Raw genomic sequence first — 11,421 nt, 5'->3', positions numbered from 1 at the left:
AGGCCCTGCAGGCATGCCACCTAATCCGCATTACCAGAGGGCCTCCCGCAGGCGTGCCACCTAATCCGCATTACCAGAGGACCTCCTGCAGGCGTGTCACCTAATCCGCATTACCAGAGGACCTCCTGCAGGCATGCTGCTGAAGGCAGCCTGACTGCCACCCTCACAGTGACCGGCAGGCAGCCCCCCGCAGCTTGTCCCAGGCACGCGCTTGCTGCGCTGGTGCCTGGAGCCGCCCCTGTCCCTGACCCAGGGCAGAGGATATTGGAAGCTGAACATCCAGAGCTTGCAAGATAAAGGAGCAGGGGGGCAAGGCCTGGCGGTGTTGGCAGAACGGGAAAGCATCAGAGGGTTCTATGGCAACCACAGGGATTGACAGGAGTCGGTGAGGGAGGGGTTGGCGGCTTTGTTCCAGCGGTCAGGCAAACACCGCAACATCAAAGAGACTAATGGTGCCAAGTCCTGCAGTGTTGCCTGTGGGATTTCCACAAGAGCATCCAGGCTGGGGAGCCAGTCATCCTGTGACTGTACGACTTTCACACCTCAACTGCTAGAACAGGGCCTCATCCTCCCTGATTGAACTGACCTCGTTATCTCTAGCTTGCTTGCTAGCATATATATACCTGCCCCTGGAAATTTCCACTACATGCATCTGAGGAAGTGGGTATTCACCCACGAAAGCTCATGCTCCAAAACGTCTGTTAGTCTATAAAGTGCCACAGGATTCTTTGCTGCTTTTACAGACCCAGACTAACATGGCTACCCCTCTGATACTCAACTGGATCAAGTGACAGCTGCCCGAGTTCCAGGAGATGAGGCTGCAGCTGGCCGATATGAGGGGGAGCACCGAGTGAAGGGAGGGGCGGCCTCCCCTGACATTTTTGCAGCCTTCAGGGAATGGAGACCAAGCAGGGGGATGTGGGGATTCAGGGCAGGACCTGCGGATCCCATAGTGCAGGACAACAGTCGCTGGAGGAGGAGAGAGAGTCCTGTGAGAGGAAGCCGCTGGTGGGAAGCAATAAATGCAGAGTACAAACCAACCAGCCGAGAGACACAGGGGTCTAGAAGGCACAAGCTAGCAGCAGGTTCCATGGTGTAATGGGCAGCATTCAGGACTTTGAATCCTGGAATTTGAGTTCAAATCTCAGTGGGACCTCCTGGTGATATTGTGGTTTGCTGCAAAGCCTTGGAGCTCAATGTGTATGGTTACCCTCTACCTGGGTGAACTTCAGCAAGGTCTTTTTCTCCTCCTCCTGGGTCACTGATGCCCATTGGAGATAGGACTTTGGTCCAGCTGGCCGCTATAGGGTGGGGTCCTAGAACTTAACAGTCTGGCTAGAGATTCCTGCGGGTGGACCTGATGGTTGGGTTTCTTGCTGCTTCACCTGATGTCCACAACTTTGGTCCCTGTAGCTTCAACTCTTCCTCTTGCCCACATGGCATTTAAAGGAAGGAGTGCCAGGGCCAGGCTTCCCAGGCTGGAGCCCAGCACACCTCTCCTCCTCTGGGCACCTAGAGCAGAGGCGGCTGGTGCTGACGGCTCCGAGGGAAGGCTTAAAAGCCACATAACAACCGAGGTCAGGGCAAGAGGAGAGCAGGACCATGCCTATGTGTGGCCTTCAGACAGGCACCAAAACACTCAGCCAGCCTGCTCCCTACCATGTCAAACATCCCTGAAGGCCACCTGCAGACCAGCATGCGGGGTGACTGCTGATGCTCTGTGGCCATTATCGAAGATGGTAGGAAAGCAGGGCCAGCCCCCATGGTGGGGCCTCTTACTGTTCCCACTCAAGGTGCTCACTTTTGCCGTGGGGCAGGAGATTTTACCCAAGAGGCTTTTCCCAGCTAGTGAGAAGCAGAGAAACACCCAGGCTCCCAAGGTGCTATTCACCAAGCCCCCTCAAGCACAGGGACAGGAGCACATTTGGAAGAGGGAAACTGCTCTACACGCCAGCCCGGGCAGACGCCCATTTTCTTTGGCAAGTCAGGAAGGGCAAAGGCTAGACTGGAAGCAACAGGGGCTCCTGCCCCAGCCTTTGTGACACCCAACCCCAAACTCCTTTCCGGGGCTCTAGCTGAAGGCAGAGCATTGGCCTGAGCAGCCAAGAAGAGGTTCCAACCCTGAAGGAAACAGCACTTAGATAAAAGTGCACCAGCACAACTACAAAGGGACTCAAGCCCTCAACGACCTCATCCGAGGTCAGAAGCCTTATCCATTAGGCCACATGATCACACAAGAAAATGCCCTCCAGGCACTTCTTTGGAAAAGGCAGACACTGATACATCCGACAAAGTAGGGATTCACCCACGAAAGCTCATGCTCCAGTACATCTGTTAGTCTATAAGGTGCCACATGACTCTTTGCTGCTTATGGAGACACTGTGTTTCTCAGGTCAGCTACTGAGGGGGGCCGAGACTCTCTGGGCACAAGAAGTGGAGTTCCCAGTGAGATGTGAGACTTAATTCTCTGGAGCCGAGTGCAAGGTTTTGGCAGGGAGTCTCAGGCATGGGGGATTGTGGTGCAGCAGATGGACTGGCTGTTTAGGTGCGGAGATTTAGTCTCACTGAGGAGGAGGAGGAATCCTGCTGACAGGCAGTGTCTAGGGCCGGTGCAACCGCTAGTGAACTAGTCGGCCGCCTAGGGTGCCAAGTGGTTGGAGGCACCAAAAATCGCACTCAGGGGAGGCAGTGGAGTGGAGGTGAGCTGGGGCAGGGGCCTGGGGAGGTGCAGGGAGAGGGCTGCCTGCAGCAAGTAATGGGGACAGGGGCATGCAGGGGAACCGCTCCCTGTCCCAGCTCATCTCTGCTCCGTCTTCTCCCCTGAGCACACCGCCCCCGCTCTCATTCTCCTCCCCTCCCAGGCTTGCCGCACTAAACAGTTGATTGGCATCGCAAGCCTGGGAGGCGGGAGAAGTGGAGTGGCACCGGCGTGCTCGGGGAGAAGGCGGAGTGGAGGTGAGCTGGGGTTGGGAGCTGCTGCAGGAGGGGCTGTCTGGCTCTTCCCCATGGCTCCCGTCCCTGTTTCGCCCCAGCCCCGCCCCCCTTGCCCTGCACTCACTGCATGGTAAGTGAAGTGACCCAGCCCCAGCCTGGTCCACTCCCCTGGTTCCCAGCATCGCCGCCGGCGAGTGCAGTGGGGTGGTTCCCCCCTCTCCTCAAACTTGGGAGCCAGGGGTGGTCTATGGGCCTGCGTCTCTCATCCCTCCATCCCCTCACCTGCCCCCAATATCTCTCTTGGGCTCTGTGGGGCTGGGTCTCTCTCCCTGCCCCTGTGCTCCCCTCTGCACAGCATGTCCTGGGAGTGACTCAGTTTCCCTGGACCAACATGTCACCACTCCACACGTGTCTTTTCTGTCCCCCAGCTCCATCCACCCCACCCCATTTCTCCTGCACCCAAGGCTGGGTCTCTGCTAAGCCCATCTCCTCTCCTCCTGACCCCAATATCCTCTGCTCCTACGGGTCTATGGTGCTGGGTCTCTCCCTCCCCTATCCCCTCCCCCAATATCTCCCTGCCCCTATGGGTCTATGAGGCTGGGTTTCTCCCTCCCCCATTCTCCCCCCATCCCCTCCCCCAATATCTCCCTGCCACCGGCTGTGACGTGCCATGACATGTGCTGGGGCTGTGAGGTGTGCTGGGGCCAGGGCTGGCTCCAGGGTTTTTGCCACCCCAAGTGGTGCGGAAAAAACAAGCAAACTACGATCGCAATCGGCAGCAGCTCCACTGTGCTGCCTTTTTCTTCGGTGGCAATTCGGTGGCAGGTCCTTCCCTCCGAGAGGGACCGAGGGACCCACCGCTGAATTGCTGCCGAAGAGCCCGACGTGCCGCCCCTTCCACTTGGCTGCCCCAAGCACCTGCTTGCTGAGCTGGTGCCTGGAGCCGGCCCTGGCTGGGGCTGTGACATTCACTGGGGCTGTGATGTGCTGTGACCTGCTCACTCCCCAAGGGCAACTCACTCACTTGAAACCAGCAGGACAGAAGGTGTCCCGTGTCTATGGGCGGGGTTATGCAGATGAGCAGTGGCTGGAGGCAGTAGGGAGAGCAGCGAGAGGAACCGAAGGAGCCGGACAGACAGAATTCTCTGCATGTGGACAGAATCCGGTGTGGGAAGTTCGTGTGGGGAGCGCCTGCACCAGAGTCACTTTGGGGCAGTGATTGCCACTGAGCTACGTAGTGACAAAAGATGTGTGAATGGGGTGTGGTGCCTGGCTGGGAGCAGCTTGTGGTGATAAGAAAAGGAGTGGGAGCAAGAGGTCCTGTCCCAGCAGGAGGCATATTCCCTGAGGGTGTTTTGTGGGTGCAAGTAGGTTTGGGGGGGTTTCTTTCAATGACAAGTGGTGTTTGCAGCTAGAACTCTCCTAACCCCACTAGTTTTCTCTGTATGGGGGGGGGGGCAGATTCCGTGATGTCACAGTCCCTGGGGAGGGGTTTGAATCATAACTCCAAAGTGGGAGAACAACTCCCCCACTCTTGCTCAGTCTCCACTAGGGGGCTGGGCTGGGATCTCTAGGGAGGGAAGCACAGGGAAAAACAGTCTCCCCTATGGAACCCAGGAGTCCTGGATCCCAGTCCCCCTGCTCTAGACCCTTTCTACTTCCAGAGCCAAGGATAGAAGCCAGGGGTCCTGGTGCCCAGCCCCCTCCCAGCTCTGACCACTAAACCCCACTGCCCTCTCAGGATGGTGCAGGGGTCACTGGGTCCGTGTCTCAGCTCTGCTAAGGGCCTTGACTGATTTTCCCAAAGTGCTTCCTTCTGAATCTAGCTGACGAAGTGGGGATTCATGCTCCAATACGTCTGTTAGTCTATAAGGTGCCACAGAACTCTTTGCTGCTTTTACAGATCCTGCACATCTGCCCACGCTGCCCCGTCACTGCCCACCCCGTGTGGGGGCACCAGCACTGCCGAGTCGTGATGGGAAATTGTCCAAGCTGGCCCAGGAGAGACGTGTGTGTCCCTGCTGCCCTCTGCTGGAGGGGCTGAGCCCTGCTCTGTGTGTGTGTGAGTCTGTGACACTGTTTGTATCAGTGTGTTGCTGGGCTAACCAGTAAGAAATGGCTTTGCAGGATTTTGTACTCTGCAGCAAGTGACACACACACACACAAAAGGACTCACACAATCCCAACAACACTCATACACAACACACCCAGAGGGACATGCTAGCCCAACCCCCAAAGAGAGAAACAATCACACACCCCCAGCCACACTCACAATCACCCCCCTACACACACTATAATATTCACAATTGTGCTCAGAGACACAACCGCACGCAGTTCACTCCCACTGCTCCAAATACAAGGACCTCCTGCTCCACACAGCTGGACAGCTACGAATGAGAATGATCCCCTCCTGCTGGATCATCTGCCTGGCCCCCCACTCCCTCTCAGGGCACACTGTGTGGCGTGGCTGGGGATTGTGCAATGGCCCAGCACCAGCCAACACAGAACGGACACCACACGCCCTGCCCCGCCTCACCTGAGCTGCTCTCCAGGTGCATTGAAACCCAGCACCCACACCTTGGCACTCCTGCCCCACAGGGGGTGAGCTGAAGCCCCTGCCACACTCTGCAGAGGGGAGAAGGATCAGGCCAACCAGCCGTTGTAAGATGGGGAAATCACCATCGGGGTCGACAATATGTGGACTGTGACATACAGAGAAACGGTTGTCGCACTGGCAGAGGGCAGCAGAGCATGCACATACACACAATTGCAAACAAACACATGCATGAATCCAGCCACACACACACAATTGCTAATATACACAATCACCCGCACAAATCCAGCCAACACAAACACAAGCCTGGGAGCCAGGGAAGCAGAGCAGCCTGGGGCTGGGTCACTCCACTTCCCACAGGAATTAGCTAATATATACAATCACCCGCACAAATCCAGCCAACACCAACACAAGCCTGGGAGCCAGGGGAGCAGAGCAGCCTGGGGCTGGGTCACTCCACTTCCCACAGGAAGTAGCCAGCACCCCTGGTCCCACGGTGGCCTGAGGCCAGCCCCCTTCTGCTTCCCCCCATGGAGGCCTGGGGCCCCAGCCTGCTCTGCTCCCCTGACTCCTAAGCTTGAGGGGAGGGAGGAAACCACCCCACAGCACTCGCCAGCAGCATGGCTGGGAGCCAGGGGAGTGGACCAGGCTGGGGCTGGGTCACGCCACTTACCATGCAGTGAGTGCGGGGGGCGGGGGCTGGGGCGGAGCACGGGCCGGGGCTATGGGGAAAAGCTGGGCAGCCCCCGCTGCAGCAGCTCCCCACCTCAGCTCACCTCCGCTCCACCTTCTCCCCTGAGCACGCCAGCACTGCTTCACTTCTCCCACCTCCCAGGCTTGCTGTGCCAATCAGCTGTTTAGTGTGGCAAGCCTGGGAGAGGAGGAGAATTAGAGTAGGGGCGGCGAGCTCAGGGTAGAAGACGGAGCAGAGGTGAGCTGGGCAGGGAGCAGTTCCCCTGCACACACACCCCTCCGTTACTTGCTGCAGGCAGCCCTTTCCCTGCGCACCCCCCCCAGCCCCCTGCCCCTCACCTCCACTCCACTGCCTCCCCTGAGAGCACTTTTTGGTTCCCCCAACCACTTGGCACCCTAGGCTGCCGACTAGTTCTCCTAGTGGTTGCACCGGCCCTGGCCACTGCCTATCAGCAGGATTCGTCCTCCTCCTCCTCCGTGAGATTAAATCTCCACACCTAGACAGCTGGTCCGTCTGCTGCACCACAATCCCCCATGCCTGAGACTCCCTGCCAAAGCCCTGCACCCGGCTCCAGAGAATTAAGTCTCACATCTCACTGGGAACTCCAATTCTTGTGCCCAGAGAGTCTCGGCCCCCCTCAGTAGCTGACTTGAGAAACACAGTGTCTGCAAAAGCAGCAAAGAATCGTGTGGCACCTTATAGACTAACAGACGTACTGGAGCATGAGCTTTCGTGGGTGAATCCCCACTTTGTTGGATGCATCAGTGTCTGCCTTTTCCAAAGAAGTGCCTGGAGGGCCTTTGCTCATGTGACCCCATGGCCTAATGGATAAGGCATCTGACTTCAAATCTGCTGATTGGGGGTTTGAGCCCTTTCATAGTTGTGCTTGTGCACTTTTACCATTGTGCTGAAAGTCCTGCTCCCTTCAGGGCTGGAACCTCTTCTTGGCTGCTTTGGCTTCAGCTAGAGCCCTAGGAAGGAGTTGGGGGTGGGTGTCACAAAGGCTGGGGCAGGAGCCCCTGTTGCTTCCGGTCTAGCCTTTGCCATTCCTGACTTGCCAAAGAAAATGGGCGGCTGCCCGAGCTAGTATGTAGAGCAGTTTCCCTCTTCCAAATGTGCGCGTGTCCCTGTGCTTGAGGGGGTTTGTTAAATAGCACCTTGGGAGCCTGGGTATTTCTCTGCTTCTCGCCAGCTGGGGAAAAGACTCTTGGGGTAAAATCTCCTGCCCCACTGCAAAACTGAGCACCTTGAGTGGGAACGGTAAGAGGCCCCACCACGGGGGCTGGCCCTGCCTTCCTATCATCTCCTGATGTTGGCCACAGAGCATCAGCAGCCGCCTCGCATGCTGGTCTGCGGGTCGCCTTCAGTGGGCGTTTGGCATGGCAGGGAGCAGGCTGGCCGGGAGTCTTTGTCGCTGTCTGCTGGCCACACATAGGCATGGTCCTACCCTCTCCTGAACTGCCAGAGTTAGTCTGTGTTTGAAAGCAGAGACACAGGAGACTCAAGACAAGAGGGTGAGAAAGACTGAGAAAGGACCTATGAAGACAGCACACACTACAGGGACACTGCTTGGTTAAGAGATGTGAAGGCACCAAATTGCCCCATTTTTCCTAGAGCCCTACGCAGCTGCGTACTGCTCCAGTGGCCAGCCCGATCCCCCGGCTCTGCTGAGTCGGCCAGTATAGCTTCCCCTGCTCCGCCTCTTCCCCGAAGCCCCCACCTCTGCTCGGCCCCCATACCGCCTCTTCCCACCCCTGCTCCACTCCATTCCTCCCCCTACTCCACCTCTTCCCCTGATCTACATCCCAGTGGACTGCAGAAGGGATCAGGCTCATCCTGCACTCACTGGGTGGTGGCAAGTGGAACGACCTGGCCCCAGCCTGCTCTGCTCCACGAGCTCCCAGCCATGCCACTGGTGAGTGCTGGTGGGCATTTCCACCCACCCCCTAAGTTCCAAGGCTGAGAGCAGAGTGCAGCAGACTGGGGCCGGATCACGCCACTTCCGGCCGCCCTGTGAGTGTGGGGTCGGGTCTGCCCTGCAATTACTGGGCTGCAGGAAGTGGAGTGACCTGGCCCCAGTCTGCTTCGCTCTGCCAGCTCGGGCTGGGGGACGGGGGTGCTGTGTAGGGAACCAAAATGTCTAGGGACAACCCTGAATAGATCTTTTTTCCACAGGGACCGATGCCTGTTAGAACAGAGATATTCAGGCTGCCTATACAGGCCTAGACTTCAAGAACTTAGGTGTATTTTTATCACTTAGCCAGTGACAGGGGTATAAAACAAAGAACCAAAATCCCAGTCTGCCTGTGTCTGGGCCTTCTCTCCCTAGGAGAGTCTGAGCCCTTGTTTGTAGGCTAAGGCCTCTGGATAAGCAGCAGGGGCAGCCATATGCTGGGAAGCGAATGGTCACATCCTCACCTCCCAAACCCGTCACACTGAACTAAGGTGGGTTGGGCTGTTAGGAAGACGATCCTGTCCCGATAGTGCCCATCACCACCAGATAAAGAAACAGATCTTAAGGAGCAAAGAGTCCTGTGGCACCTTATAAACTAACAGACATATTGGAGCAGGAGCTTTCATGGGTGAATATCCACTTTGTTGGATGCATGATCCTAAGGGAGCATCTAATTTGGCAAGAAATCCCTTCTCCATGGTTGTGGTTGTGAAACCCTCATTTCTGTAGGGTTTATCTTTATGGCCCCCACTTTTCTATTGTCAATCTGTTTGGTTCTCTAATTGTTTCTGTCTGCTGCAGAATTAATTTTGCTGGGTGTAAGTTAATTAGGGGAGTGGGATGTAATTGGTTAGAGAATTCTGTTACAATAGGTTAGAATTGGTTAGTTACATTTCAGTAAAATGATTGGTTAAGTTCTAGCTGAGAATATTACTGTATAAACTGAGGTCAAAGAGGAAGTGGACAGGGAAATTGGACTCATGCTTGCTAATGTCGGGGGATGGGAATAGGGAATGGGGTACAGGGACACAGGCAAGGCTCTGCAGTGTCGGAGCCGGAAAGGGGGATGTGAGGTAAACACTCTGCAGTGTCAGAGCTCATAGACTCATAGACTTTAAGGTCAGAAGGGACCATTATGATCATCTAGTCCAACCTGCTGTACAACGCAGGCCACAGACTCTCACCCACCCACTCCTGTAACAAACCCCTGACCTATGTCTGAGCTACTGAAGTCCTCAACTCGTTGTTTAAAGACTTCAAGGTGCAGAAAATCCTCCAGCAAGTGATCCGTGCCCAATGCTGCAGAGGAAGGTGAAAACCCCCCAGGGTCTCTGCCAATCTGCCCTGGAGGAAAATTCCTTCCTGACCCCAAATATGGTGATCTGCTAAACCCTGAGCATGTGGGCAAGACTCACCAGCCAGCACCCAGGAAAGAATTGTCTGTAGGGATGTGGGGTAAACGCTCTGTGGTGTCAGACCTGGGAAGGGAACACTGGGCAACAGACTCTGTCTGTATATAGAGATAAGCCTGATGGGCTTTGAAATCTGCTTGCTCGGAAACAAACCCCAGTAAACATCCCTTTGTCTGCACTTTGGACTTCTGGTCTTTTGCTGCTTGCTGTCTGCATGACAAAAGCCAGGGAAGTGGAAGGGAAAGCCCTCTAACAATGGCTCCTTGCTCTTCTCCCTCCCCAGGCTCAGGGGTCAAGGATGGGCAGGACTCCAGGCTCTGCTTGAGGGATCCTGGTACAGGAGCTGGTGGGGGAGAAAGGATTGTAGATTCTGACCTGCACTCTGGAGAGGAGGTAATAAGTGAAGGGGGAATTTTTGATTCCTACCCTGCTTCAATGTCCCCAGGGCTAGAATTCTACATTCCATAGGGCCAAATGAGGGGGTGAAGCCATTTAGTTAATGAAAACCAGTGCTTCAGGTAAGGCTTGAACTCACAACCTCAGCATAGCTCCTCTCTGCACTGCCCTATATGCACTGTGCACTAACCAATTGCATCACTGGAGCACCCATTAATTGCTGGTCTCTCAGTCCTCTAGGTTGATAAAGGCAAGGAGTCACCCCAAAACATTCTCAGTGGGGTTAAGAGCCGGTATCAACAAGCATTGTACTTGGTGGTGATGCCAGCACAGGGTGTGCAAGGCAAGCAACAGCGGGGTTCGTTGCCCAGAGTGCGTAGCGCCAATAAACACACCAGGGTGGAGAAGCAAACCACCAAGTTTATCTGAGCTCAAATAAGGTGCAAGGGAGAAATAACAATCTCAGATCCTGCACCCCTAAAACATGCAGTTTCTTCCTTTTATATCCCAGTTGTTTACTACAAAACTTTTTCTTGCTGACTAGCTGATCTCTCACTCCCACCTCCTTTCCCATCCAGCTGCAGTATCTTTTCTCATTCAATCTTTTGTCTTCCCCCTTCCTCCCCCCTCTCCACTGCTGAGACATGTATACAGTATTCAAAAACGACCTTGAGCTCGCTTCAGCGTGTTACAGCAGAAAACTGGCTGTTACAACCAAAAACTAACTGCTAACACTACATTTTTGCTGCTATTAGTACATTAGGTTACACTAGGTTACACAAAGTGTTTAACATGGAGGAACAGTGGTTCATTGAGGCCTGAGCAGGAGGGCTTCATCAGCACTCGTGATCTTCCACCCTCCCGAGCTATCTAGATTTATGCCTAGTGACACCAACAACTCCCTCCTTTGAGAATACTCAACAAACTTTTGGCTGAGTGTTCTCACATCCAAAGGATAACATGCGATTAAGCTCTAGGGAGCTGGAGTGCTTTACAGCAAGCAAGCAAGAGAAGAGTAATGATACACAACACCACACCAGTGAGCAGGAGGCGAACAATGCCTTCCCCTAGTTTCCCCAGGTTGAGTAACCAGCCCCAGAGGGAATCAGAAATAGTGGGTTCCCTTTCCTCGGCTTTCCACTGTTCAAAAGTCTGTTTGGCTGACAGGATGTGCTTGTTAATATCCTGTGCGTTTTCTGGGACATAAGTACAGCATTCATCCCCTATAAGGGCACACACCCCGCCCTGTGAAGCCACACTTCCACCCAGAAAGTGTCCAAGTATGTCTCCATAATCACAGATCAGATGGTATTCCTGATGCATCTGTAAGGGCAGTGGGCCAAGTCTGGTACTCAAGATCATGCTGAATGGCCATCAGCTGGTCATTCAGGAAATCCTGAATTCCTACACATACTAGATCCCACTGCAATGCCTTCCCAGCCTCAGTGATATTCAATACCATCTTTCCTTGGTGTAG

The 11,421-nt window shown here is 55.0% G+C and overlaps 1 long non-coding RNA gene across 1 annotated transcript in view; it reads right to left on the bottom strand.

Moving 5' to 3' along the window:
* Window positions 1-676, bottom strand: part of LOC115640024 — a 16,532-nt gene extending 15,856 nt beyond the window's left edge. Inside the window, exon 1 of the long non-coding RNA XR_003997795.1 lies at window positions 647-676. This is a non-coding gene — a long non-coding RNA (uncharacterized LOC115640024). The remainder of the gene's footprint in view (window positions 1-646) is intronic.
* Between the last annotated feature and the right edge of the window lie 10,745 nt (window positions 677-11,421).

This window comes from Gopherus evgoodei, unplaced genomic scaffold (genome assembly GCF_007399415.2).
Source record: "Gopherus evgoodei ecotype Sinaloan lineage unplaced genomic scaffold, rGopEvg1_v1.p scaffold_177_arrow_ctg1, whole genome shotgun sequence".
Classification (NCBI taxonomy): Eukaryota; Metazoa; Chordata; order Testudines; family Testudinidae; genus Gopherus; species Gopherus evgoodei.
Note: the sequence above shows the minus strand (reverse complement) of the source record. Positions and strands in the feature narration are given on the sequence as shown.